General features: G+C 40.6%; 1 long non-coding RNA gene across 1 annotated transcript; it reads left to right on the forward strand.

Moving 5' to 3' along the window:
- The first annotated feature begins 6,795 nt into the window (after positions 1-6,795).
- On the forward strand, positions 6,796-13,137 carry LOC134523047 (uncharacterized). Its single transcript, XR_010073202.1, has 3 exons — positions 6,796-7,110; positions 9,281-9,423; positions 13,028-13,137. It is a non-coding gene; the product is annotated as an uncharacterized LOC134523047 (long non-coding RNA).
- The last annotated feature ends 10,911 nt before the right edge of the window (positions 13,138-24,048 follow it).

The raw sequence follows: 24,048 nt of genomic DNA on the forward strand, positions 1-24,048 counted from the left end.
GGTTTTTTTTCCACTTGCAACACCAATTTGCAGAAAAAATTTGCCGAGGGCAGTCAGGACCTCACTTTGCACTCCAGGAGCACAGGCAGTGTCAGCATGCTCAGTCACTACGGACATGGCTGCTGGGCTGAGGCTCTGCCTTCTCCCTTCCCTCTCCCCTTCAGGGGGCTTGAAACACAAAATACAGCTGTTAGAGGGGATCTGTCTGAAGAAAACTGCACTGTACACAGTTGAGAAGAGGCTCAAGGGAGAAGCTGTAATTGATTTCTTATTTAACCTGGCCTAATTACAGTGATTAGATGTGGCTGGATACTGGTGAACGTCGTGAAAGGCGGTGGGGGGATGGCGCCTGGTGTTTTCTCAGGCTGAGGCAGGGCTGCTGGCACTAATGACAGAAGAAACTTTAACTGCATTTCCATTGAAGCCACACTGTATGAAGCAGTGCTTTGTAAGGCTCGCTGCCGTATCTATTTGCCACCGCTACATGGCCGTATCATTTACTGCCATATTTATATGGTCAGATCATGTTGGGAGCAGAATCTATTCATGTATTCCTGTTTTCTTCCCCCTTAGTTTAGGAAATATGGTATTTTCTTTTAACTAGTCAGAAGACACAAGATATTTTGCTGTCAGTGTAAACTTACACAGGGACACTGCTCAGCACAGAGTACAGAAATGGCCTTTTCAAATGCTGGGACTTCTTTTTCTTTTCATTTCTGAGATATGGAGGGCTATGGCTACCTCAGTTTACATGTCTAATTGGCTTCAAACTGATGGTTCATTTGTGTGGCCTGGTGGACAACAGAGCTCTCTGCAAAGCAGAGAGAAAAGTTTCTGCCAAAGAAGCAGCTATAATTAGATATTTTCCCTATTCTGTGTAGCTCCTTGATGAAAAATATCTAAAGCTATGGGCACGTGATTTCATGTGTAATTGGGATTGCAGGTATTGCTTGTGCAGTGTGATCACAGGGAGAAAGACGTTTCAGTGTGCCAACGCTGCCAATATACAATTAACAGAACAAATTAGGTATGCAGGTTTGAAAGCGGAGCCAGTCAGGCTAAAATCTGCTCTTATTATCTCCTTCCCTTTCCAACCATGTTCTCCTCGATTTTAATAAGAACCCCATTGGCATGGGAAACAGTGATGGGAGCAAAACTTGTAGCAAGTCTGGAATTTGTCATGGGATTTTATGGCAATCAGTGGGCCCATATAAAAGGGAGGTTCAAGATGCACCCACTTCGTCAATCTTTCCTCTGCCTGAATTGGCTGGGTTTTCTTTGTAAACTTACAAACAAGAAGTCTAAAATGCTCTGGCGCCTACAGATAAATGACACTGCTGCTTCTCATCAGATGAGCCTTAGGAGGTCAGTTACATGGTGGGAGCTTAGTTGAGGAGTGTTTCCTGCCTTAATGGAAAACAGCTGCAGAGGCAAACCTGGCAAAACTAAGTATGACAGCAGCAAATGTGCACTATATAGGGTAAATACTCACTTCTGGTGGAAGCAAACAAATAGAAAACCCCTTCCTTAAATGCCCCCACAGCCTCAAAGAAAATGGTGTAAACTCAAAAGCAGATGACTGGAGTTTCCAATCCCACCTCCTCCAGCATGAGCCCAGTAGGGAGAAGACAATATGTTTTCTCAGGTGGGAGGCTATGGGATATGGGGGAGTACTATCTACACTGCAGAAATACACACCGGGTGTAAACTCTCCCACCAAGCCACACACTGAGTAAGGCAGCTCTGTTACAGAAGCATTAACCTCAAGCAGAGTAACAGCAGGAAATACATGAGGTGATGTGATCAAAACTTAATCAGCTACAGCTATCACTCAGTGATCATCTGCCTGCTGTCTATGAGTACATTTGTGCCAGCTGCAGCAGCTCAGGAGGAGCCTGGTAGCGGGAGTCACTTGACTGAGTTTGGCCAGTCTGCCTGGGTAGAAGTCACAGCTGGACAGTGGGAGATGTGGAGAGCTGGAGACAGCAGGGAAGGCCAGCTGGAGCAGCAAGCTATGCCTAGGAGCAACTCAGGGACGCTGTTGGAGGGAACAGTAGGGTGAAAGAACACAAAAGTCTCTCCTCTTAATTTATTAGAAGACTTTTACAACTTTTAGTGCATGATACAGACTGTCTTACTCAATAGCTATCCCATGGCTAAAGATACATATGGACTTTCTTGCCTTAAAACTAATATCCTGACTCGATGAACATGGTCACGCCATGTCTCGCATGGTCACATACTCCTGTTCAGAGAGTGGCAGCTCTCCCCGCGCTCCTTTCCTGCTGTGAGCACCTACTCAGGGTGAGCTTGGGGGAGGCTAGGCCCCCCAGCGCACCCTGAAGCAGATGTGGAACTCACTTTGCTGTCAGCATCGCACCTCAGGGCAGTTCTGTAAGCAACAAAAAGCTGAACTTAAAGGACTTTTTCTCACTTCCTTCTCCTGTAAGCATGGAGTAACTGTGTGACTAGAGAAACAGTCAATAAGAAACTCTTCTCACTGTCTGCCAAGAGTGTCTGTCAGTGGGGGCCAATTTTCTTCACTGTGAGGATTGTTAGCGCTGTCCACCCAAACTTGACACACCAGCAGCAATAGACTAAAAACATTTAAAATCTCTTCCAGTGTTGTAAGAATCACAGTGATCCTATGACAAAAGTCAATTGTACATAATGCCTGCCACTGTGAAGCGTAAGATAGCACAATGGAAAATCACTGCTACTGCCAAAGGCCAACATGACCCCTGACTGGAAACAACTGACTTGTAATGTTAAAGGCTAAAGCTAAAATATTATTTTGCAGTAATTCCTCAGCATATATCATGAAGTACAGTCAAGTGCAGACAATTATCGCCTCAGCATAGGCTGTTTAGAAGTATCAGAAGCACAATATATAAACAGAGTAAGATTTGTTCCAGTGAACAGATCCATGATAAACTTTTGCAAATTCATTCACAACGCCCAGAGTTTTAAATTAGAAAATTCAGATAAATCAGTGCTTGCAATCTCTTGCTCCATTTGCCTGATACCTCATACAAATTATTATTAGCTTCTCTTGTCTTGTTACAGTATCTCATAATCTGTGTAATCTATATTAGCCCCATAGGGTCCTTAGTGCAAAAGAACAACCTTCAGAAAGATACTGAGTCTGGAAGCATGCTTATTTTCATACATTGTCTTGTAGATGCCGTGGCAAATTCATAAGATGTCATCTGAAAGAGGACTCAGTTTGCTTCCAGTTATACAAATGTCTGCAGACCTATTGCCATAGAATTTGGTCCCCTTTAATTTAATTTGAAATAGTAGCATTCTCTGCAACTGGCAGGCATGCCTAGAAGCGGATGATTTTTTTACAATGGTTTTATAAAGGAGTTTTTGAAAACAGATTGGAGTCAGTTAATGAAGGTTCTCAAACTAATTTTAAGCAAAGGGATAAATAATTTAGTTTATTGTATGGATTGATCACCTCCTCCTGACAAGTGTGTTGTGTTTTCCCACTTTCTGTTAGGTTTTACTGTGCAGTTGCAGACATTTACGCCAGCTAGGCTGGTGCCCCAGAGCAAGAAAAATGAGCAATGCAATCAAGTATATTCCAAGTGTAATTTTGTTTTATTGCTCACATACTCCACTTCTGAAATAAAGGTGGTTCAACAGATGCTTGCAGAATGCAGCTCTGTCTCAAAAATGACCACAGGACAAATAACAAACTGTCCTCATCTTTATTATCCTGGAACAGTCACAGTCTATACACAGGACACTGCATTAAAAAAAAAAAAAAAAATCCAGAACCTAAGCTACCAACACTGTTTAGCACATCTTTATATTTATGCCTAGACAAAGAAATTTGTAAAACTGTGATTACCAGTACTAGTTGGTGTTACAGGCAATAACAATGTTTTTAATACTGTGCCTCTGGTCTGCTGCTGTGACTGTTTTCAACCGCAGTGCAACCAAACAGCAAGTTTGTAGGACTGACATTTGTGCAAAGAAATCCCTGTCCTCTCTTTTAAGAAAGTGATTCTGAGCTGATTTAGTTTTGCAGAGGTGATAGACTTCTTTCTCCTCTTTTTTCTTTCTTTACAATTCAGTGGTGATAACTGAGGTTTGTCAAAAAAGGCAATATGTTTGCTTAGGTCAAGGGTAGGTGATGAATAGCAGAAGTACAACAACATTTTCCCAACTCTTTTTCAGAAACAAGAGATGACAGTTTGTTCTCTGTGTTCTGGGTGACGTAACTAAGCATTTGGATGTGGTGCAACAGATGCTGAGTGTGCACGAGCACTTGGAGCACTCCACTCTGCAGATTGACTGTAATCTCCTACTTGAAGATACTTCACACCTCCTCTGACACGCTGCCAGTGAACTGAGTGAGAAAAGATCAGGGTACAGAGTTGAAGTGAGCTCTCGATTAGCCTGCATATTCCCTTTGCACTTTCAAGGCATACCTAAAAGAGAAAAAAGCCAGATAATGCTTCTCTGAACAGCACTAACTGGCTGACGCACAGTGGTCTATGACTTCCCGCTGACTTTGCAGCCCAGAGGAGGATCCAGTGCCCAGGGGAGCACTGGGCTTTCCTCTGAAATTGTAAGGCTGGGGGATGGACTCTGCCACCCTCCCTGACCTTCTTTTCCTCAAGAATTCAGATAAGGGAGGAAAATTTTCTTTCACTTCGGCTCTGTGGAAGCAGCTGGTCCTTTCTTACCATCATCTTTCACTTTGTACAAAACGTTTGCTTCAGCCAAGGTATAAAGTTTTATTCCTTTGTATCTATGCCAAGTTAAATATCATGGAAACTCTTTTTATGCATTTTGCTTATTAGTGCTGGGACACGAATATGCAAAATCCCCAAACCTATATATTGTTGTTTGCATTTCTGCTTCATTATCAATGGAAACTGATTTTAATGCAGATAAAAAAGAGAGACAGCGAGTTCGTAAAGCTAATATCCATGAGGGTGAAGAAAAGCACACCCAGCCCTGCATCGGCTCAGGCTGCCCCTGCTCAGAGCCTGCTCTGGCACATGCAGCTGGGTGACCCCAGGTCTGGCCTCAGTGGGCAGCCCCCTTGCTGTGCTCTGACAAGGCACATCCATGTTTATAATTATACTAGCGGTTTAGAGGATAATTGCCTCATGGTGTCAGATCCAACATCTTCAGTGCAATCAGGAGTCTGGTAGGCACCCATCAGTCAGCACTGTCCTCCCAAAGTGACTTTTACTTGCAATTAGGTTCAGCCAATCTACAGGTACTCTTTCTGCAGTTTTATTCAGTAAAAATCAGGAGGGGAAGCTGCATCACTGAAACTGAGTAGAAGTGCAAGAAAATGTTGCCATGTGCCCATATCAGGAATTGGGTGGGTTTCTGTGTTACCTGGGCATAATGTGAATGCAAAATAAGAATGTTTCATTCATGGTATGGTATAATATCCTCACTCTAATTCCCCCAAAACTTCTCTTCCTTTCACGTCATTCAGAGAAAGACAGAGCAGCTGCCAAATCTAAACCAGCATAGTTACAAAAACCAAAACCTAAATTAATATCTGGACAAAGCCCAAGTCCTTAAAGGTACTAAGGCACTTAATTCAGCATTTGAGCGCTTACATTTCTGTAAAATTTATCATAAAGCTACGTATGGAATAGTTTTCAGGCTCCAGGATAGCTTTTAATTTCAGCCCCATGCTGCTCTTCTCTGGTATCTCAAAGCGTCTTCTGTGTTAGAAACATTGATTTTTCTAGACAAAATGATGCAATTAATCAAATGTAGTACATTTGACTGTGCACCCAGCAATTTTAAGATTTGGCATTTCATTTGGTTCTGCTTATAATCCAAACTAGCCATGACTTCTTCGGTCCCTATGGACCAAATCATCTTAAGGAAACCAAAGAGGTCATATTAGGTTACGAAAAATAATTATTCCAATTAGAAAATCAGGGGGCACTTCTTTGTTATCGCTTCATTGCCCACACAGGAAATCAGTCAGGGTGGAGAATTGCATGCAGATGGATTGGAGAACAGTATGTATTCAAGTATGATCCCTGCTTATGTACAGTTTGAGCCATGGGCTATCAGTTATTTGGGAGACTGTGGAATGCTTTTGAATACAACTGTTAAAGACAGTATTGTCATAGTTAATGAGACTTCTGCAAATATAAGAATAAAATACTAAATAATGTATGTAAAAATGCATGGAGCTGATGAAATGATTCTGTGGAAGAAATATTTTTACCTCGTTGCAATATGATGGCATTGTTGAACTGAAATGAGAAAACCAATGTAAGCATTGAGCTTTTGACAAAACTTGATGTGTTTCTCTGAAATGTCATTGTTCCAGCAAAATGGTGCCTTGTAATGAAAAACTGTGCCATGAGATTTTCCCATCAATTCTCATTTCATGCTTCTAACTCTTCTATGCCTTTTTGAAAATTTCACTTATATTGTTCCATTGCAGAAACATTTCTTGTGCTCCAAAAGATATAGAGAAAGGATATGTCTCCTTTTTTATGAAGCAAATGCCTAAAATACCTTCTGAGGTTTAATTTAAGGAAGAACTCACTCCATCATTATGCAGGTTGTGTATGTGCGGTGCAGTAATTAGCAACATGCCATATGAAGAATGTTTCCTAAAAAAAACAAAAGTCAAGTGACAAATTCTTGTGGGTTTTTTTCATAGTTCCTTGAAGAAGGAGGAATGTATTTGCCTACATACTCAAGATACCAATAATAATTTATATCTTCAGTTGCTGAAATCTTCCCAGTGCACGTTGAGCCAATACCAAATGTTCACGTCAGCCAGATTGACAGAGGCTTGAGCAAGCGTTTCTGGTAACTCTAGACCCTGAGTGGTATGACTCCCAAGTTTAATGGAGAGCCTCACATTTGTTTGCTCCTCCTGCCCTGACTCAGGTGCTGTTTTGTACGGTTTGATGATTTTCATTATTGACTCTGATTCTGTCTTAATTAGTTTGCAATGGAAAAGAAGAATTTTGGAGAAAGAAAGTTCACTCTGTCTTTCTACTGAAATATTCTATAATGGCTACAGCGGTGCCTTTGGCAGGACATCTGTGGAAGGGGACTTTGGGATGGTGAAGCAGAACCTTAATGACTTCATGAAAGGTATGTTCTGAGCCCCCCTGAAGCATATCAAAAGCCATGCAATTTAGCATCTAAGCTCCTTTGCAACTTTTGTGCTGGTAAAGACTGGAAAATAACTTAATTTCCCTAAAGTTAACTCTGGGCTTGTGGCCAAAAGGTGAAAAGTAGTGAAGTCTTTGAAAGCACAAAGAGTAGCTAAAATCAACAGCCAGACCTTCAGGTAGTGTAAACAAGAATGCAATGATGGAGTGTGATGGGCTGGCTTTGTAGTCTGATGTAAATCTCTTTTCATAGCTGCTTTTTGTTCTGAAATCATCTGCTTAAAATTGTTGAACAGCACACAATAAGGATCAGAAACTCCATCAGTAGTCGACTAATTCCTAATTCTTGCATGTAAGTTGTGGTTGCTCGTGTGTGCAGTCATCTGCCCAGAATTTAATCACAAAAGCAAACTGTGACCTGTGTTTATAACCATTTTCCTGTGCAAAATATCAAAAATCTGTTTTTGACAGCGAGCTAATAAAGTTACCTGTAAGCAAGAACAGTGCACTCTAAATAATTTTATTGAAAATTACATTACAAATCAAGGGTATTTTAAAAGCATAAACCCTAGACTTTGTCATTATTGTGTTTATTCCCCTACCTGCCTTTCTGATTCTCTCCCTTTTCTTCAGCACAGAAATAGCTTTGAGTTTCCCAGTTCTTTAAGGCAGTGTCATTGCCAGCAGCCCAGTACTCAAGAGCTGCAAAATAATGGACTGGTCTGTTCATGCAGCAGGGAGAAAAATGTCTATCTTGACACATATTCTAGTTCTAAGCTTTCTGAGGGATAAGGAAGAAGGGAAATACTATTCTCTCTTCTCCTCTGCTTGGTGAAGTAGCTGGACACCAAACAATTCATCAGTTCTGGAATTCTTTTCCTCCGGATAGGCCACCTGGATGCCTTACAAAGATCCTGTTATATTTTAATGTAAATTAGAACAAGTTGAGAACCTTTAAATATGTAACCCAGTGCTGTTGAATACTTCAGTGTTAGTGCACTAAGTAATTTTAGAAGCGATGGAGATCTTTGAAATGAAAATTACTGGCTCCTGGTTCTGTAAGTGTCATTTTTTAAGACTGGGGTTGACGCCAACAAGATATGTGACCCTTGATGGAGATGATCCATCTTCCAAATAATCTTTCTAGACTCATTTTTTCCTGTAAATTTAGGACAAATTTAGGTTAATTGGATCTTCAAATGTGCTTAAATATGAAAATTATTTTTCTGCTTCAGAGGCACTTTTACAGTTCATTTTAATTAGGATACATGCTATTATTCTGTGTTTCAGGTAAAAAGTTAAAAAGCACTTTTTAAAACAAATTCCATAAACCTCAAGCCCTCAGCACTCTGCAGTGCATGCAGGACTTCACACCAGTTTATTAAAAAGGCAGTAAATATTCAGAGCTGTGTCAGGATTTGGCTGATGTCATTATCTCTGTCTGAAAGTGATGGAGAGACTGTGCCTGGATATCGTTCAAGCTTCAACTATGTCACCTAATTTTAAGAGAAGAAGTAGCACCTCATTTAATTGCCTCGGTAAGCAGTAGCTGGCATGACAGCCAGACCCCGTTCAGAGATGGTATAACTTGATTCTCTTCTACATGTGCTTCACGTCAACATCTTTATAACTGATCTCAAAGCAAGAGTAAGGGAGCAGAGAATATAAGCAGCCTCCTGACACACAGCAGGGAACCTTAACTGCTATGGAAACCAGAGCAGCTTAGCAAAAGGAAAATTTACTCGATAGGTTTCTACAACTGCTTGACATTTTACAGGTGTATAGGGAAAAGAAGTGGTTAAAAACCACTGAAGCATTACCACATCTTCTTCTGCATTTATCTGTTCACAGCTTAGTTAGGAATAGGTTTGCACACAATAAAATGACCTTGACACTGGGTTCTTGGTGGTGTTTGGTGGTGTGGCGTTGCTGCGTCAGGCATTGTCCAGGCCTGGGTCCCACCCCCAGTTATCTTAAAAACCAAATAAACTTTGCCTAACATTTGCTAAAAAAATATATAAAATAATAATTATTAGTGCTTCAAGGAAAAGATAGTGAGCTTTGTTACTGCATTTAGCATTTGGCTGTGCTTTGACTTCATCTGGGAGTGTTACTTTGAAGAAAGAACTATTTCTGCCTTTTCTCCGCAGATAAAATTGAGAAGCACCAGCTGTCTGGAAAGAAACTTGATTTTCATGATTTCCAGAGCAGAGTTGCAGAAGTTCTTGGGTAACCTTCAGAGAAACACTGACTCTCCTGCATGCTGGTCTGAAGCACATCTCCGAACTATGAGGTTTGTCACCGGTGTTTGGCAGGCTGGATTATTTGTGGACTAGTTATTACATTATTCACCCCTCTGCACCACAGCTGCCTCCATCCCTTTACAATGATGTAAAGTGAAAATGTGCTGTCATGTTTGTCATGACATAAATAGATTTATAAAGAAAATAATTCCAGCTGTCGGGAAAGACTTAAATACCTGTGCTCATGCTCATCATGAGCGATCAGTTTTGTTTTTCTGCCCTTCTTGTTTGTGCACAATTCTGAAAGAGACCTGCCCGATAATATGCAGTACTGGCCATCTTAAATGCCAAATTCAAAAGATACAGGACACCCAGACATGCTTCCTATGTAGTATTACACACATTGCTTTCTCTTAACATTTATTAAAATCAGAGCAGAATAGCCCACAGAAAATGTCATGAGAAAGGAAAAATTAATAACTACGTATGGAATTAACATGAAGTACCAAAAAGACTCATTTTCACTTGCATGAGCAATACAAATAAATAGTTCATACTGTGAGCCTGACCCAATCTGTACACAGTGTGAGAGAGAATGGGTAATCCTATATATCAAATGAAGCTGCTGGTAAGTGGGGAGGAAGCCGTATGCGGCACTTCAGCCAGCTAGGGCTCAATTCAGGTGCATAAACACAAGAACCTAATACTGTTTGAGTTACCTTATGATATCCTGGTCATGCGCTATTTTAGGTAAGTGTCTTTTAGCTATCTAGAATTAGGTAAAAAGTTTTCTATATCTATAAAACCCAGGAAGCTGAAGCCATGTGAACTTCTGATAAAATCACATGTATCTGTGATAGCTTGTGGAAAGAGGGGAACACTTGTGCAAAAGATCACTAAATCTCATGAATTTCCAAGCTAGATAGCATCAAATTCTCAAATAATTTGATGTGGCAGATTATCTTTACTAATTTTTCATATTTCTGTCTAGACATTGTTACTTAAATTATAGTGCCCTCAAAACCTAGAGGGTGGATGGATGTTGCTTGGCTATGTATATTCCTTGTATTTGCACACCTAGCTTTAAATGAATTATTTTTAGGCTCCTGCTTCTCAAAATTGAGGTGTGCAGCTGGTTCTGAACTTCTGTAGTTTTCTAATCACTGATCAGCCAAACACTGACCAGCCAAGTCAGACTCCACCACAGTCTTTGAAGATGGGCTCTAACCTTACCTCCATTTTACAGAGAGTTAAAAACAGAGACATAACAGAGGATAATAACCTGACAAGTTTGGTCTTCAAACTTGAGACATGTCTCCTGTGAATGCCCTTTTCTCCAACAGACCTCTGCTCTGAAGCCCAGGAATCTTCTGGCTACAGTGAAGCCTCTGCAACACGGTTTCTACTGGCCATTTTGCAGATGGGTGTTGTCTCATTTATTTATGCATCCAACCTGCCTGTTGGTCCTCCCTTGCATAGCACTAGCACTGTGAGCTCTCTGAGGCAGAGGTTGTTATTTTTGTTCTGTGATCCTCCAGCAAGCAGCACAATGGGACTCTGGTTCATGGCCGAGGCCCCAGGGGGCTCAGTACTCCAAGCAATAATATAAACAATATGAATCACATGTTCAGAAGAGCGGAATAACCAAGAGCACATTGCAGACCCCTGTGCCAAGGCCTGAACTTTGTCCGCTCATCTGTCTATTTTTCTTAGTGACGTGTTTGCTGGAATATGTAGGTTAGTTTTGATACAGAACTTCCTGGATGCTACTGATGGCATATTTAGTTCCCCGATTATTATTTTTTATGTTATCCTTAACCAGGCTTTGATGATTTTCACCTAACTGTGATTAAACATCATTCTCTGAAAAGGAGCCAGCCTACTGAGCCTTCAGAAGGTTTTTGTTTCTCTAGGACTAGGCACTGTCATAAGCTTAAGGGAATTTATCTGTCAAATATGGTTCATGAGACAGGCATGGATTCAGAAGCAACTCCCATTGTCTGGACCACTATGCTTCTTGTTAAGGGCCAGCTGCCCAGTATTATTTGATTTAGATCTTTATGAAGTACCAATATTTATGGGGTTTGTTTGTTTGCTTGTTTTATGAGTTACCCAATGGTACTGACTTAGTGATTAATTTAGAACAAGTTGCAGCACAGCCTTGATAGGTCAGATGAAAGACCATGACATAGTATCTTCTTTGAAGTTTGCATGTACATGGATTCCTACCATCTTGCCACCAGCCCAGCCATCAGCCCTGGGTCCAACCCAGATCCCAGGGACAGTATTGCAGGATGTTGCATGTGATTTGTCCCACTTTGGGCTGCTTGCACACCACCTCAGTCATTCAGTTGCTTAAAACAACTTCTCACTCAGCAACAAAGACAAGACAAGCACTTAGATATATAGGCACACAATAGAAAGACAGATGATTTCCTGTGCCACTGTAAAAATATCAAGGTTAGACTCATTTCCCAAGTGTCACAGTAGTTAATAGGGACAAGTGATCAGGAGTATGACTACATGGTCATATGAGGAATAAGACATACAGGGAACTTCCTTTGTGCCTTTGTCTATGATAGTAAGCCAGATGCTAAATTACTATGCAAATATCGGAGAATGTGCAGAAGCTTATCTTTATCTTCCTTTCTGATATGCCAGGCAGGAGGCAATTTAGGAAGGCCCTCTTTGTTCTTTAGTGATAAGGCACTTCCTGACTTATAGCCAAGACTGAAACGAGAGTTGGGTGTCAGAATACCTTTGTGTCTGACCCAGAAGACCCTTCACTGAAACTTCTTGAAACTGCAGCATTGAAACTACCGACCCATAACAAAGCAAGCTACTTTGACAAAGCTCTGCAGTACAGACATGGACTTGAAAGCACCAGATTGTTTGTCTCAGAGGCAGATGCGCACTCAGGATGTATTTACATGATACATGCCAGGTAGGTATGAGCCAGCCTTGCCTGGGATGAAGCCTGACCAAGAGCTGTACTTCTTTGATTAGTATGGTGCTAAGCCCAGTTCTGTGAGGCTTAATGAGAAGCATAAGACATTGTCATAGGCCCAGTCCTAAAAAAGTATCTTGGCACAGCACTTCTCTTGGAGTACGGACAGAGCTTCCTCACGTTTGCTTGTGACTCACGTGTGCCAAGTGGACACCTGCAGATGGACTGACCTTTGAGACAATGTGACAAACTGATGTTTGCGGGCTCATTTCCCATACGTCCCAAATACTTGCCTTGCAAGACAAATGACTGTTTTTTGTCTGCAGTGCTCCACTGTGCTTTGTAATACCCATGTTGAGCAGCAGGTCTATAACCGTCAAGACTGAAAAAAGAATTTTAACCTCACATTTCCACCATGAAAATTCATTAGAAAACAGCATGCAAATTATGGAAGGTAAATTTGAAAATTTCACAGTAAGTGTGAAAAGCAGTGAGTTTCAAGACCCTACCCTGCCTTCTTTGTTCACTCATAAATACTTGAAATTAAATGGGAGTACTGTCTTAGGTGAGGATGGTGCTTAAAACTTTGAGAGCTATATGCAGAAGTAATTCCCCAAGCTCCCTCTGTTGCCTGTATGGAAAGAACGACTCCTGGGTTAAACGGGTATAGAGAGTACCTACAGTTAGGTGTATTCTCCTGTTCTCAGGTGCAATCACCTGCTGACTATTGAGGGAACCTAAGGAAACTAGACCTTCTGGCTAAAGTCAGTCTTTGTGAATAATCTCCTGCAACTGCTCAGTCACTCTAATGAGGAAGGTAAGCCATGTACTCTTCATTTAGATCTTGCTTCTCATCCTTGGGGGGTTAGAAAGCAATGGGTTTATTAGTGTGGTTTTGAGTTCCCTGTAACTCCTTCTCCTGCTTATTAACTTTTATTAACTGTACTCTTACATGGGCAACACTCTGTGCTTGAGCTTTACGGGATCAAACCCCAGGAGCAACTGTGCTTAAAATATTGTTTAAATGTTTAAGTCTGAGCCAACTTGCTAGAATATGAATCCCACTGAGAAGCTGCTACTTAGCAAGTTTATGAGACATTGTGGCTTTAAATATTAAGGACATGAAGGCAAAAAAAAATAACGCAATTGTCAACAGGCCCTGGAGAAACTTGACAATACTGTCCTTGTCCTGTTAATGAACCATTCTTCACTCTCCTTCTCATCATTACAGAATGAATAATTGAGGGCAGCAGATAATTCTTACCAGAGCTTTCCTGCCATGAGTTTCAAATTAATAGTTTATACTAAAGAACAAGCTAAGAGAAGCCGTTCTTAGGCTGTGTTGTAGTGGGACTTGTGGATGTAAACCTTGTGCCTGGTTAGTCAACTTGCTATGCATTGTACTCCTACCATCTGTACTACTGAGGCCAGGCTTAACAAGGCTTCTCTGTGCAGACTATGACCTTCATGTTCTCTCTCAAGAAAGGGCAAAGAAATAAGCAAACCAAAAAGGTCCAGTGAGATTACAGACCCATGTAAGATTTACATCTCTCGTGTATCAATGCACATACCTTAGTAGAGAGTGGCATGGCATGACATGTTCTCTGTCATTCTGCTCACTTTTCTTCACAGTATCTCTAGGGGTTCTCCAAGCGACTATTGTCTTATTATTAGCTAGATTTTCTTTTATAAATTTATCTTCCTTCTGCATAATAGGACATTTTCAGTGATCATTTTCTGTGCCAAAGTCTGAAGAATTATTGCTGTGTATTCTTGATCGAAATAAGTTTATATTCTAGTTCATATAGCTAGTATTTAAGCAATGACATATAAAATTAGTAATATTATGCACATATAAAAACTTTACAGTGTCGGGACCATAATTCTCATTTGTCTTTTTCATGCAGGGTATTTCATATTTAAAATCTAACAGAGCTTTGAATATAGAAGCGCAGGATGAGATTTTCAAAAATGCATGGAACAGCATGAAAGAATTCAGAGGTGTTTTGCTCATTGTGTTGAAGTGCAGATTTTCCACGGGTCTCAAATAAAGAGAGGCACTCAATTTTACTGCTCTGCGAACAAACCAGAACCCTGTTTAGTTACGTGAAATAAAAATCTCCTAACTTCAGCCATCTAAAACAGTTTTAGAGTTAATCAAATTAGGCACATAGCATGCGCTAAAACTACCAAGTAGTCAGTCAAGAAAATGCAGTAATCCATAAAGAAACATGGGGACCTCTAGAAGGTGATTCATCTCACCTTAGCATTAGGAGTGGGAGACTAATGCATACAGGATGAATCATCTTTTACAAAGATCTGTTATGGAAAGCTGAGAAGTTCAAACTGTACACAGCTGGTTTTAGGTGAAATGAAATACTGTTCATCCAGAGCTCCTGGGATGAGGTTCCTGCCTCATCCCTTTCTCATGCAAAGGCTGTACGCCTTGCTGGGATCGACACTGAGCTAACAGTCAGCAGCACTGAGCTAACAGTGCTTGCTATCGGAAAGGAAAGGGGAGGCAGAGCTGCCCCACTCCTTATTCGTGGTCAGGTACTAACACTGATCCTAAATTAAATCCCTGGACTGACAGTGGATAGAAACTTCATGTCATGAGTTTGTCTGTCATTACTAATGCTTCTGGGCAGTTAGGTCTTTAAAACAGAAATGTAAATTATCCCTTCTGTTTTTCTTCAGACATATCTTCACGGCATACTGGGGGGTTGAATTTTTATTCCTCACCCACACAGGCTTACACCTAGTCAACAATACTCTCATTTTGCTGTTTTCTGCCCAACATTTTAGGTTCTGGTTTCCTTTGTATTATTCCTAATACAGCTGGTACTGTACTCCTCTTATTTGAAGTTAACTCCATTAACTGTTTACTCTCTTTTGCAGAGTAATAAGAAACAAAACACATCTTCACATCTTTGGAATACTCCTGTGATTGCTTCCTTCAACTTGATGTTTGATCGTATGTGGTTACTCTGTATGGAATCTAGCACAGTTTTCCATGAATGTGTTAAGTCCACTGGAAAATACGTCTTCAAATAAGATGTTGAAAGCCTCTTTATCAAATTAAAATCTAAATAAATCATACAGACTTTATTCTGCATATTCACTCTGTTCTTTTGACTAATCATAGATGACCTAATTCAGCCTATCATACTTCATTGTGGAGTAATAAGGTACCAATACGTATTAAAGAACCAGTTAATTTAATTTTTAACTGTTGAAAAATCAATTCTGCTCAGTAAAAGTGCAGATCAAGTTGATTACAAGGTTGCAGAGACAATGGCTATATGTTGTGATGGTTACAGCAGTTATAGACAAAGTCAATGTGTCACTCGTGTGCCTGAAGTGACATGAATGTAACAAAGCTATACACACCTCAGACAGAATGCCTTTCAAAGAAGTGACAGCCATTAGATTTAGTGTGAATCTTCCATCTTTAGGACATCTGTGAATGGCACTGGTATGTGTTAAAGACATTTATTTTAACATGAAAGCTCCTTGTTTGTTTCTGGTGTGGTTAAATACGTTAAGTGATAGGAGCTGGTTCTGAGATAGTCAACTCACCAAGACCAAAAGGGACACTTATCTTTGCAGTGGTTTGCAGGAGTGGAAAAACCCCAGACATGTCTAAAATAGAAATTCAGACTTCTGACCCCTCCTCAAAGAACCTCTGCACCACTGAAATCTAGAAATAAAATGCCTATTTTCATTAATTTTTATTTTTGACTTCATGGCAAGGGATTCAGAAGTGAAGGAAGCAGAGAGAACACAAAAACCACTCTTCCTTTCTTAACTGGAAGGCAAGTGTCATTGCAAAATTAAAGTACACAGCTCCCACCCTACAACCCGTGGCTGAAGCACCCGGGAGGTGTACTGGGTGGGGAGGAATTTGTGACCTGAGCTGTAATGGTTCAATACAAATGCCATGGGGCTATTCATCAACCTGTCTTGCACTTAGAGAGACTGCAAACATCCAGGTTCTGTTACAGTGCAGACAGAGCTGCAGAGAGAGAGAGAGAGTGGCCTTGACACATCAGCCATGGGCATGGTGGCTTCATCAAGCCATCACTGCCAGGGAGCACATTGCAGCAGGTATATTGGCAATAACTTTTACAAGTCAACAGCAGTTGCCATCAGTTTAAATGAGAATCAAAAAAGGGCAAGCTAGCAGCACAGAAAACAGAGACTGTCTTTTTAGACCTTTGCAGGTGTACAAAGATTTGTATTTTGCAGGTGCATGAACTTTGAAGAATGCCTTTATGTACGGGTAGATACTTAGCTTACAAGGAAAACATGATACTAGGGAATGAAATTGGCAACAAAAGTGTGAATGTTCCTACTTTTTGTGTCTATGCTAATGATCCAGCAATATCCTTGTTGCTGTACAAAAGAAAAAATGCAATTCTTTTTCCAACTACCGCATCCAGCTTTACAGCACAGCAGCCCAAACAAAACAGTGTGAAGGAAGTGATGGATTTGTCTTACAGCAGCTGGTACCCTGCAGTCACTGGCAGCGAACAGAGCAAAGTCCAAAATCGCCTACCTCATTTCACTGAACAATTAACTTACCTTTACAGCAATGGAAGGTAACAGACCGGCTCTCAAAGGCTAGTTACCGGACTAGCTAAAGTGCTTTGGCTCACCTCAAAAAAAACATGTTTGTAGAGCTCAATAACACAGCATGTTCAGCAAGATTTGGTGGGTGGAAAAATAGAGTTCTTTCAGGAATATGAATAAATCTGTATTTATTAGGTATAAACATGCCTGCATTCAATTGCTGGAGGCCTACTGTCTTTCTGCCTAACAAGATGTTCTTTCATAGTGATATAAATGTCACTAGCAACAGTATTTTTGATACTGAAAAACAAAGCAATAGATTAGCTTTTTGTAAGGTTATAAGCACACCTAGTTATGAAACTACTTCTTGTGAACAGAAGACTCAGCCTTTCCACTTACTAAAAGCTAATTTCAGTGCTGGCAATTTCAGACATGTACAAATTGTTTTAGGAATCCAACAAAGGTGTGTCATATTTTTTTAATGATAAAATGAACCCCGCACAGCAGGGCAGCATGTAGAATATAGGCTTCTTTTTAGCATTCATCTGCTTTATAAGAACCCTCAGTTGCATGCAAGGCATAATTTAGGACTACATTTCCTTTACAAAACCAGAGATACGTAATGGAGATGAAAATAAAACAAGTTCCTTTGTCACTGCCAGTTTAAATTAGCCTGTTACTCCTGGTGTGATTAAAGCAGAATAATCAACCTGGGGTAATAAAAAATAAAAAGCTGATGTGTTCTTTATAAAATCATTAATCATCTTACTACATATTATAGATATCCCTCTGTGTTACTGCAAGGGAAGCTTCTGATCAAGACATAATTTTTGGTAAAAATCCTTAGTAAAGACCTGTCCAATGTAATACTACTACAATAGAACTTAGAATTTAATAATACTATAACAATAATTATACCAATAATATAACAATAATTACAGTAATGCTTATCCCCTTGAGGGTCAGTTTAGGCATCCAGTGTTTTCTGCATTTCAGTATTTGACAGTGATCTGAAAGCAAGCTTATGCAGTGGGTTCAGAATCTGACCGCGGAGAATGACAGCAGCAAAATTCAGGCATATTCCCTGGTTAAACAGTCAGATTTAAAAATTACTTTAGAATAGCTCATCTAACCTCAGAGGAGAACTTTCACATATTAAAATTTAATTCTGTCCCCATCAAAGCCAAAGGGATCTAGCTCATTTAAGTGGGAGAGGCATTAGGGCCTGCCTGTGTAACCTTTTGCTGTGAAATAAGAAGTCTTCTGCGCCGAGCTAAATGTTGTTGAAGTTGCTTAGTGTAAGAGCTGCCTTTCACTCAAGATAAGCGTAAAGGGGACACTCAATGGCTCTGTGCAACCAGGTAGCAGAAATGATAGGAAACCTGTCACAAGCGCTGGCTTGCACGCCGCGAAGCCTCAGAACAAGATGAATCATGCGGTGGCGGAGAAGGGCAAGACAAATGCAGACATGTAAGAACTGATTGCTGGAACTGTGATTGCCTACCATCTGTGATAGAAAGAGGGAAGGGCGCCTGCCACTGAGGAAAATGGTCACAACAAAAAAAGCACAGGGTGCATTATCAGAAGTGTTAGCAGTGGGGGCTGGGAAGGAGCTAAGGGATAATTTCTGTGGGAGGCTGGGAGCAGGGAACTTGGCGCCTGATTGCTGCCGTGGCCAGAGAAAACAAGGCCCAGCACTTTTTTAGCAGCTAAACATCTTTGATCACATCAGCAATGCTTAAATCTGCTGTCAGCCTTTCTTCCTCATGGGAAGAACTCCCCACTGAGCTTCAGCCTATTAACTAAGGTCAGAAAGGATACAGAACAGTTAACAAGACTTTTTTTTTTTGGAAATTGTACTGTTGTGGGATCCAAAATAACAGCTCTGAACCCAATGTTTTTAAGATAACTCACTTTAATTTCTCAACCTATCCTTTACCCTATTATCTTTCTATGCAGTCTATTAGTGAGTTTTCCTGGAGGATTTGGTTTAGTGTGTTTGCATACAAAACAATGAGCTTGTTTCACCTCTGTCTGAAACAGCCACAGCTCGGTCTGTTTTGTTTTGTTGCGGAGTGAAACCTCATGGGTTCATATCTGACAGAAAAAACAATCGTTCTCTTAGAGCTACCTACGGCTTTTGCCTCTCTGGAGGCGTCTGGCTTCCTCCACTCCCATTCTCAGCTGCTCCTATCTGACAAGCCATGCACTGGCAAAGATTTCATTTGGCAATGTGCTGTGACTGGAGATTCATTTAATCCATATCTCTATTTTTAAATTGTATTTAAGTTGGTAGTGGAATGGTACCAATCAATGGCAAAAATGGATGTATTCCTGAAGTAACCTAGACATTCCTGCAAAGGCGGGTGCTCTATTAGGATAAGAGAACTGTAAATACAAGGTAATGAGATATTCTGATTTCACAATGTATCACATTAATTGTGTGAGCTTTACTTAAGGAACACAAGCAAAATAAAAGGAGTCCAAAAGAAAAGCCATATATATATAAAAGTATGGCTGAAATGTTCTTAAACGCTACTTTGGCAAAAGAAGTGAACATATTTTCTAAGTTGAACTGAGACGAATGTCAAGAAGGTGAGTGAGTGATCTGAGAATGAATGAAGGAATGCAGATGAACAATGCAAGACTAATCCATTAATTCTTATCCACTTTCTCTGGTTAGATTCATCCTCTGCAGTGAAAGCATAAATTCCAGATTGTGATTGACTAAAAAAGGGCACTGCTTTTAAATCTAAGGTCCTCATCAAGAGTATTGAATACATAAAGTTTTTACACATGTAAAGATCAAGTTGCCAGGTGCCGAGTTATAGCAAAAATGTCTTCTTCCTTCCTTAAGCAATTTAAGGATTGATGCATTAGGCCTTTCATTATATGGACCACTGAAAGAGACCAATCATTAAAAATGTAAATCCTATGTTCTTGAAATATGACCTCTGCTTTCTTTGATTATCCACTGAAGCCCATTCTGTGTCTTGAAGCACTAACAAAGCCTATCTTTCACTGTCAAGCTAATTGCAGTAGTGGTGAGCTGTATTACTGTTAAATCCCAGACTTGGTGCATCTCAGTGTTTCCAGGAGAAGCATAATCCAGGCAGAGTCTACCTTTCTCCTGCCAGTCCAGCTGAAGAGGTTTCAGCTCTTCCCTGTCTCAGGTGGTGAGAAGACATGCATCTGTTCCAGCTACCCAAGTTCCTCACAAGTATAACTACCAATAGTAAGTTTAATGTTTTTTTTTTATGATACCAACCTGTTTTTATCTAAAAAGATCTCTCCTCTGCAGAAGTGCTGTGTCTTTCAGTGGGACAGTTTGCAGTTTGATTTATTTCTGAGGCTAAATAAGAACGTCAAAATCTGATGCTAAACATGACTAACTTGTTTAACCATATGTAGTCCTTTCACATAATTAAGATCTTCAGTGTCTCTGGGGAACTTTTCTCCATGCATTTCCTCCACCAGGTGTCTTACAGCACAAGTGCCTTCCTATTACAAGCTTTCTGTGTGTCTACAACCAGATAAAGACATGATGGTGAGGTTTGTCTCACAACTGCTGATGTTTGCAATGTGGATACCTACTGCTAATGTGGTCACCACCTCAAGACCATGGTTCCTCACATCCTGAAGCAGATGTCATGTCTGTCAGGATCACTCCTAAAAGTGTCTGCTCCTCTCTGCTTGCCATGGAGGAGCCCCACAGTGACTAGCCCAGATGTAAACGACTTGTCTGTAACTGCTTGAAGTTTTTTGAGATAACTTCCAGCATCTCTTTCACATAAAGACCACTGCTGAACAAGAAAGGCGGTAGTGGACCTGCCCCTTAATAGGAATAAGACAGAATGGTGTTAACCTTATTTTACCATACTTTTTAAAGTGAAGCCTAGCATAAGAGTATGAATTTCTACTCACATGATAGAAATAATTCAGCCTTACGGATACACTGTGTGGGTAGAGAGTTTAATGATTCGTGATGTTTGCACCAGGAGACACCGAGATGCTGGCTGGCTATGCCCTTGTCAGCGCCAGAGACAGAAGCATGAGGGGGCACAGCAATAAAATGCCCACCAGTGAAGAATCATGGATGTGAATTTAAGTTAATACTGTCTGCAGAAATCACACAAATGTCTGTGTCTGGGAAATGAAGGGAAGTGGAGGGAGGTATATCAGAGAAGGATAGTTATAATACCATCAATTATCTCCTTTAAATCAATCCAAAAGAAAATACCAGTACTTGCTCTTTGGCATCTTTCACGTGTCTGTATGATCCGTGAACACTGAATGGCATTATTTCTATTACCATAGGAGAGGAAAAGAATGGGAAAAAGTTGTCTTTTATCTCAATTAAGAGTGTTATTTGTGCCAGTCTAACAGGTGATCAATGCTAATGTACATTTAGAGGATACTGCTATCATTAAGCCTATAGCAGCCTGTGAAAGGGCGTGCTCATGACTGGAATTCATATTATGCTGTTCTTTAAAGTTTTTCTGATAGCAAGGAACTCTTTCACCAGCTCTAATCAATACTTCAAATTCTGACAATAAAATCAGTCCCTGGACTGAATAGCATACTGAATGAGAGAATGTGCGATGTGCTAGCATGGAGAAAAACAGCAACAACAGAAGCCCACCCTTTTTAATACTGTCTTCCTTTTTCTTATATTATTGCTATGACTTACCTCAAAAAAGACTGCTTCCTCTCAGGATATATTCCGTCTACTCTCATAAAAGCACCCATGTATTTCTTCATCCTGGAGCCTTAAGGACCTCGTTTGATATAAAAGCAATCAAGGGAACAGAGTCAATGTGGTCAAATATAAATACTATGCTTAGTAGTCTGCTGCACTGTTATCTTGGCTGCCAAGAGGAATGTGTTGCCATGAAAACAAACACGCATGTAAGCTGTCCTTGCTGTGCCACACTGCTGTTCAGAAACCTGCCCAAGAGTTAGATGTTAGATGTTATTGTGCTTCTTCTGCTACCTTCCTTGTGGTGCAGTGGTGTCCCAGCCCCTCTCTGCTTCTGATGAAAGGTCTGGGTATTTATGTACATTCTGAATGCAAGCCCATCTGATTGTGGCAGTGTGCTTTTTTTTTTGCACCAGAAATGCACATATTTGTTAACGCTACTGATGGATTTCCTTAGGAGTAAAAGCACTTACTGATTCATGGGAGTTGCAGCCCTGGGGCACTTGACTGGCGGTGCTGGGACATGATCCCCATAACACCCCACATAAAGTCATCCTCCTGGCAAGGTCTCATGGTGTCATGAGCCTGGGAGGGATATGTGGAAAACAGCACCTCTGGATGAGGGGGAGAGGCTCATATACCATGGATCCTCATGATCCATGGTGGCATCTGCGTTGTGAGGCAAAGGGAAGGACACAGTGCTGAGAAGCAGCTGCATAGGACCACCGAGCAGAAAAAAATTGGGTGACCTCTAATTGTCTGTCTCTTATCAGCAGGACCAAAGATGTGGTTTCTTCCAAAGAACAGAAGTGGCTGAGCTCAGGCACTTGGTTGTTAACAGCCTGTGAACAGCAATCATGTCTTGTTCAGTCTCTCCCAGACTTATGGCAAGCCCCTGGGGGAGAACAGGGTGTGAGTGGGAGGCAGATAGGCAAGGGTTAGCAGTGAGCTAGGAGAATACCAAACAACAATTTGTCCTGTGAAAAGGACAGGTATTTTTTACTTCTTATTTCTCATAGGTTTTGGACGTCTGGGGTTTTGTGGTTGCTGGTTTTCATACTTTGTCTCCCTTAGGGTGGTAAAGTTTAAATTGCTTTCTCCCAGAGACATCCCACCATTCCAGGCATAGTCACATAAGGCAACATTATCAGGCTTTCCCAGTAGCTAAATAGGAGCCTGGATCCTGCAAAGAGCTCTTGAGGAGACAGCCAGGGAATGCCTGAATTTAGGTTTGTTACCCCATCCCCCTGGGCTGCAACACCATCTGGCATGTCTATACCAACCACCTGCACTCTGCTGTATGGAAAGTCATACTACAGCCTCAGGGATTTTTTCTGAGACTCCCAAATACCCTTGTGTTCCCCACCTTCCCTTGACATCAGTGTCTGCTGAGCAGCCCTGCAGAAGTAAGCCTTACAGTTTTCTCTAGATGCCAGAGCCGAAAAAAACCTCTATGTGTGTGCTAGTGCTTTGAGAACTGCAGGTTTTGTCTTGGTTAAAGTCAACAAAGCAAAATTGAAGAGACCTAGCTTTGTGTTTATACCATTCATGGTGCCAGAAGACTTCATTCTTGAGTCACATCCTTGTGTGCTTCCATTGTACAACCACTATATATCAGTAAGCGAGCTCTGATCATTGGCATCCAAGGTACCTGGGTATACTCAAGCCACCATTCATCTTAAAAGCAGATTTGACCCACTGCTATTAAAAAAACATATGCCCCTGTGTTGTCATTTTTGCTTCTTCTCTTCATGAGGTGATGCCAATGTTAAAATTAAAAATGAACAAATATGCAGACTCGGCAGTCCTTCTGGCAAAGTGCCAGTCCTGGGCATCCAAATGAGAAATTGGCCTAGGAAGCATTTCAGTATGGATCTTACAAGACATCTGCAGCTGTTTTAATGAGGCTGATATTTTAAATAACCATTTGGAAAAAAAGGAAACGGTGGATGCTATCATCATCTTTATATAGCTCTCGCTCATCATAAAATTTCTGAAATTAAAACAGTCTTGTCAGAAAGCTGTTATGAGGTCTTTAATGCTCTTGACTCTTTAACAGTGCTTCTTCCATTAAAGGAGGGGATAGGGATGAACTTGTCATGGATTCTTCACAGAGTATATGATAAGAACTACTAAAATGTTCTGGTTCTTGGGAGGTTACCAGGCTCCCAATTACTGTGTGTGGTTAATTTTTTTGTTAATTTTTTGTTCAATCCTAATATTTTATTTTATTTTAGTCCTAATATAATCCTTATATTTTATTTGTTTAAAGATGAGAGAGTATATCACAGTACTAAGCTGGTATGAGCTACATTTCCTTCCTGTGTGCCCGTGTTTATGTTTGAAAGACATACTTACCAAAGTGGAATCCCTGCTTAGCATCAAGTGGTTTACTGTCTCCTCTATGACTTTGAAATGACAAATTTAAGATTTTAAAGCTGTTTAATAACCAGTCTA

The sequence above is a fragment of the Chroicocephalus ridibundus genome, chromosome 1, assembly GCF_963924245.1.
Source record: "Chroicocephalus ridibundus chromosome 1, bChrRid1.1, whole genome shotgun sequence".
Taxonomy (NCBI): Eukaryota; Metazoa; Chordata; class Aves; order Charadriiformes; family Laridae; genus Chroicocephalus; species Chroicocephalus ridibundus.